General features: G+C 35.4%; 1 pseudogene; it reads right to left on the bottom strand.

Annotated features, from left to right (window-relative positions):
- Positions 1-272: 272 nt before the first annotated feature.
- LOC109678699 (acidic leucine-rich nuclear phosphoprotein 32 family member B-like) lies at positions 273-4,880 on the bottom strand (annotated as a pseudogene).
- Between the last annotated feature and the right edge of the window lie 1,546 nt (positions 4,881-6,426).

Below are 6,426 nucleotides of genomic sequence, written 5' to 3'. Positions count from 1 at the left end.
CTGAATTAGAAATAATTAAAAGTCTAAGTAAATTTCCATGGGAGTCAATGAAACATTTTCTTTAGGTACAATATATTCGTACATTAGTAACTCTTACTTGGAACAATAAAGCAAATAAGGCAAAATAGAATATTTTCTATAAAAATTTATACATTATTTTCTACAGAAATAGCTATCATACATGAAAAAACAAAGATTTTTTGTTTTTTTGTACAATAGTGATTGTTGTACTATATACTGAGTAACAGTAAAGAATCTGATCTTAAAATGATCTAGCCATTTTCTTCCTCTCCATCATCTACAGCATCTAATTTCCTCTTCTCTTCCTAAAGACTTCCTTTTTCTTCCCCTTCATCAACATAGGTGTCACCATCTTCTTCATTAGGAATTTCTTCTTTCATTGTGATATGTACACTTCCTCTTCTGTCTCCCAGTTCTGAGCCTTAACCTTCTCTTCTTCCTCCTGCTGCTCCTCATGTCTCTGGTGAGCCAGTGTCATCTTCCTCCTTATCTTCATCATGTTCAACTCCATCCTCATCAATGCTTCAGCACTGCAAAAACACTTTCTTTTTAATTGTGGGATCTCACAGTTTAGCTTAAGTTTTTTCAGATGCTTAAGATTTTGAAAAGCTTCTACTGTACTGAGGTCATCAATTTTGTTTCCACTAAAGTTGATTTAAGTTATGAACATTTCTCTGCCAGGACTTCTAAGGCTTCAGAAATTGTATTGTCACTAAGTTCCAACTGTTGAAGTTTATTTAAGCTGGAAATGTGGGCCAGAGAACTCAGTTCCATGCTTAGCCACACTTAAATGTCATTTTGACCTTCAGCATTGCCAATGACCACTGGCAATTTATCAAGAACTAACTCTGCAAACTTTAATGATCAAAGTAGGCTGTGAAAAGTTATGTCTTCAAATAAGCATTCTTCTGTTGAGAATTCATTCTATGTCTCATATATTACATTAAAATATGTACTTAAGGAGAATGAATAGTCACTTTATATTCTATATGCATAGAGGTCATTTGGAATTAGTCCTTTAATAAATGCTGATTGACATATTATTTGTTGATTAGGTTTTTTTTCCTATTTTAATAATAGAAAATATGTTATTATTGAAGGAAAATTTTAAATATCTATGATATGATATTAGTCACTTTTTATTTGAATTTAAATTTTTAATGATACATAAAAACATATAAGCTATACATATTATGGGTATCATGTGATATTCTAATACATATATACACTGTGTAATGTTAAAATCAGGTTAAATGTACCTATTTCCTCAAATGCTTATGATTCCTTTTTGTTTGCTTGTTTTTAGCAGTAGGGTTTGCATTCAGTACCTTGCACTTAATTAGGCAGGTGCTGTATCAATTGATCTGTTCCCCCAGCCCTAAACATTTATCATTTCCTTAGGGAGAAAACATTCAAAAATCCTTTCTTCTAGATTTTTAAAATATATAGTAGTACATTATTGGGTATCTATAAGCATTCTTCTATGAAATACCACACCAGAACTTTTTATTCTTATCTAAATATAGCTTAGTACCCAGTGATCATACTCTCCCACTGTCTGTCCTTCTTCTCCCCAGCCTCTGATATCTACTGCTCTACTTTACCTTCTACGAGAATGTGAGACCACATAAGAATGTTATCATGTGCTACTTGTCTCTCTGTGCCTAGCTTATTTCACTTAACACTTGAACATCATCATCAGTTCAATTGATACTGTTGCAAATGACAGAATTTTATTATTTTTTCAACTGAATAGTATTCCATGATGAATATGCACCCATACACCACATTCTCTTTATTCATGGGTTAGTGCTGGACACTTAGATTGTTTCTTGACTATCGTGAATAGTTCTACAAATGTCTCTTCATTATACTGATTTCATTTCCTTTGGATATATACCCAGTCATGTGGCTAAATAATATGATAGCTCTTTTAAAAAAATTTTTGGGGAACTTCCATACTGTCATCCATAATAATTGTACTAATTTACATTTCCAACAACAGTGTGCAAGGGTTACTTTTTCTCCATATCTTCACTGGCACTTGTTATCGTTAGTCTTTTTGAAAACAGCCATTCTTACTAGGTTAAAATGATATGTCACTGTGGTTTTCATTTACATTTTCCTGAAGGTTAGGGAGGTTGAACATTTTTCGTAAAGCTGTTGTCTGCTTTGAGAAATGTCTATTTAGATTTATTGCCCATTTTTAATTGGGATATTTTTGCTATTGAGTTTTTACTTTCCTTAATCCCTTATTGGATTTGTAGTTTGTAAATACTTTCTCCCATTCTGTAGCTCCCCATACTTTGCTGTACAGAAATTTCTTATTTTGATACAATTCCATTTATCTCTGCTTGCTTTAGCTTCTGGAGTTTTGGGGTCTTATCCAAAAAAATCATTGCCCATTACAACATTCTGAAGCATTTCCCTTGTTTTCTTCTAATAGTTTCAGACTTTCAGGTTTAATTCTTTAATTGATTTTGAGTTAGACTCTGTAACTGGTGACAGAAAGACTTTTAGTTTCACTCTTCTTCATTTTAGATACCCAATTTCTCCCCTCACTGTTTATTGAAAAGACTGTCCTTTCTTCACTGCATGTTCTTAGCACTTTTGTCAAAAATCAGTTGGCTGTGGATGTGTGGATTTACTTCCAGGCTCTCTAGTTTGTTCCATTGTTTTATGTGTTTTTCTGCCAACATCATGAGGTTTTTATTACTATAGCTTTATAGTGTATTTTAAAGTCAGGTAGTTTAATATCTTCCTGCTTTGCTTTTTGTGCTTAAGATGGGTTTTGCTACTTGGGTGTTCTTGTGATTACTTACAAGTTTTAGGTGTTTTTAGTTCTGTGAAGACTGTTATTGGTATTTTGCTAGTGATTGAATTGAGTCTATCAATCACTTTGGATAATATGCATATTTTAACTATATTAATTCTACCAGTCCATGGACCTGGGACATCTTTCCATTTTTTGTGTCTTCATTAATGTCTTTCATTGGTATTTTATTGTTTTCATTATAAAGGTCTTTCAGCTGTCATCCTCTGGATCTCTACCACCCAAGTGACGGCTTATAGGCCACTAATACTAAAACCAGGCACTATGGTCTCTCACCTGGCTTCCTTAATTTTTATGACAGTAGTTTGATGTGTGAATAGGTATTCAAATTGGTGTGTCTAGGGCTGGTGATAGAGTACATTCCTAGCGAGTACAAGGCCCTGAATTCAATCTCCAGTATAATCACAAAAAAAAAGTAATAATAAGGAAAAAAGTATTAAAATCCATTTATAAAAACAAATTGGTGTGTCAGGAAGAGACAATCCCTGGAAGGTCTTACTCAGCTGCTATCTTGCTCCACTTCTCTCCTCAGCCCATATTTTAGTATTTCTATGTTTTAATGTCTAATATATTATCCACTAATATAAAAGCTACATAAACTAAATCTCTTTGGGGTCTTCAACAAATTTTAAGCATATAAAGTGAGACCAAAATGTTTGAAAGCTGCTGCTTTAACTTACACAGATCCTTATATTGTTGAGAGCTTTATAACTTGCTTGAAGCAAGAGGAGTGGGAGTCAAACATTTGGGATTTTTAGTATTAATTGTGCTACAGAAACAACTACTTTTGATCATGATTGGCTTACTTTTTAATGCTGTTTCTAGTAGTCATGGCATTTCTGTTCTATAGTTAATCAAATAAGTAAACAAACAGTCTAGAATATAGTAGAGTCTCCCATGTCATGGTCACATTTCCTGCCATTTAATGACTATCTCTCATATTTATTTAGCAATTCAGCCTACAAAATACATACATACTTATTTAAGTTTTGTTCTCAATCTTTTATTATGCCATCTCTACTATAGTTTGGATCTAGAATGTCCCCCATAGGCCCATGTGTTAAAGGCCTGATCCCTAGCCTGATGCTTTTGGGAGGTGGTAGTTGTTTTATGAATTGGGGCCTATTAGGAAGTATTTAGTCATTGGGGGAATGCTCTTTCTCTTTTTCTCTTTCTTTCTCAATCATGAGCTAAGCAGTCTTGCTCCATCATAAGATGTGCTGCTTCACCCAAAGCAATGGCTCAACCAGTGATGAAGTGAAATCTGTAAAACTTGGAGCCAAAATAAATCTTTTCCTTTTATAAGTTTATTATCTTAGATAGTTGTTATAGTAACAGAAATATGACTAACAGAAATTGATAGCAGGTATGGATCATTGCCATTGTTGTATACCTAATGATATACTAGAACATTTGGAATTGTTTGTAGGAAGCATTTGGAAAAGTTGGAAGAATAGGATAGAGAAAGCTATAAGTAGATCTTAATGGGCAATTCTGGTGAATACTAATAAGAATGCAGGCAGTAAAGGCAATGCTGATGAAGTTTCAGATGCAAATAAGGATTCTTCTTTTGGAAACTGGACTATTACACTGTGGCAAATAATTTGGATATGTTTTGTCTATGCCCTGAGAGTTTGTGGAAAGCTAAACTTAAAGATGGCAGACTAGTTTATTTAGTAGAGGAGATTTCAAGGCATCAAACAATTCAGGCTGTGACATGGGAATAACAAGCTTCTATTAGCAAAATTTATAGTGAGAATTGGGAGCAAAGAGGGGAAAAGTGGAAAGATTTGAAGAATTTGCCACTGAGGCAGAGAATGAGTACATATAAAAATGCCATTCTTTGCTCTAGGACAATAAAAAAAGTGCCCAAAGGACATATGAGGAATCTGAAAGGCCATCTTACCCATCCTAGACTCAAAGATACAGAAATGTAAATTTGTTTCAAAGACTTTTCTATGAAAAGAAACCCCTGGGTAGCCTACCTACCTTCAGCTGTCTCAGCTACTATTTCTCTATGATTCATTTTCCCATATTCAGTCAGAAAGGAGACAGAGACTGCTGCAGTTGAGGTCAAAGTGGGCCATGTACAGCTCACATTGGTGGCAGACTGTGGCTTCATTCACATATGGTGGTTTTACAGACATGCAGAATGTAAGTATTATGGGGTCATGAAATCTTACATCAAGACTTCAGAGAACGGTCTGGCTTGCCAGGCAGTATGTTACAGGATTGGAGTGCCTGCATGTACCCCCCAACAGAGTGTTGTATGGAGCTGAGAGGTGAAGTCAAAGCTGCAATGCAGAGCCCAGGAGGATAAAACTTACAGCAATGAATAACATATACTGAGGGAAGTTGTAGGAAGTGTGCAAAGATGGGTCAAGAGAATGACCATCAGGACTACAAGCTGCAAAGCTGTAGGAGTGGGGCTCTCCAAGCCCTTGGGAGCCCACATCCCACTAGTATGCACTAGAATCTGGAGAAGCAGCTTTAGAATATAATGTTTTTATAATGCTTTTGTCTGAGCTCTAGTTATTATTTCCTCATTTCTCCCTTCTGGAATAAGGTTGCCTATCCCATCATTGTATCTTAGAAGTTTATAGTCTTTTGTTTTCTTACAAAAGACATAGTAGAGTTTGTCTTGAGTCTCAGAGAAGATTTTGCAAAGGGCAAGAAATCTTTTCTTTTCTTTTTGTGGCACTGTGGCTCATACTTGATAGCCTTGCTAAGCAGATGCTCTACCACTTGAGCCACTCCACCAGCCCTTCAGAGAAGATTTTGGACTTGGAATTTTGAGCAATGCTGGAACAGTTGAGAGTTGGAGAACTTGTAAGAATAAACTAAGTGTATCTTGCACTGCATGATGGAAATGTACAAGTTTGACACTGCTTAGAGGTGGTGGAAACTTCAAGAAGTTGGGCCTAGGACTGGCAGAGTGGCTCAGGTGGTAGAGCACCTGCCTAGAAAGTGTAAGATCCCAAGTTTAAACCACAGTACCACCAAAGAAAAAAGAAGAAACTGGGTCTAGAGTGAGGTCTTTAGTTATTGGAGGCATGACCTCAACAGGGATTGCTGAGCCCTAGCCATTTCCTCTTCTCTTTTACTTCCTGGTAAGTGAAACAGGTTTATCCACTAAGTGCTCCAGGCATGATCTGTCCCTCACCCGAAGCAATGGGGCCAACCAGTCTTTACCGAAACATCTAAAACTGAGAAGCAAAATAAACCTTTCCTCTTCATAAGTTGATTGATTCAGGTATTCGCAATAGCAACAGAAAGTGAATACTATATTATCTTCATTTACAAATGAAGCAAAAAGTTCTAATTATCTAAAGTTATAGCCAATAATTGGTAGAGTAACATATGGCAATTAAGTGAGCACAGTATAGAAAAAAATATGTTCTTTTTGGTATAAGAAACTTTGAATCTACCTCCACCAGTTATTACCTATGTATATTTCTGTCAGTCACGTTTAATTTAGTTGCCCTGTTTCCTTCTCTGAAAAATGAGTAATATAATACTTCCAGTACCAAGTTATGAGAGTTAAACTGCAAAATATACATAAAGTGCCTGCA

This window comes from Castor canadensis, chromosome 5 (genome assembly GCF_047511655.1).
Source record: "Castor canadensis chromosome 5, mCasCan1.hap1v2, whole genome shotgun sequence".
Lineage (NCBI taxonomy): Eukaryota > Metazoa > Chordata > Mammalia > Rodentia > Castoridae > Castor > Castor canadensis.
This window is presented reverse-complemented; position numbering and strand designations above follow the sequence as displayed.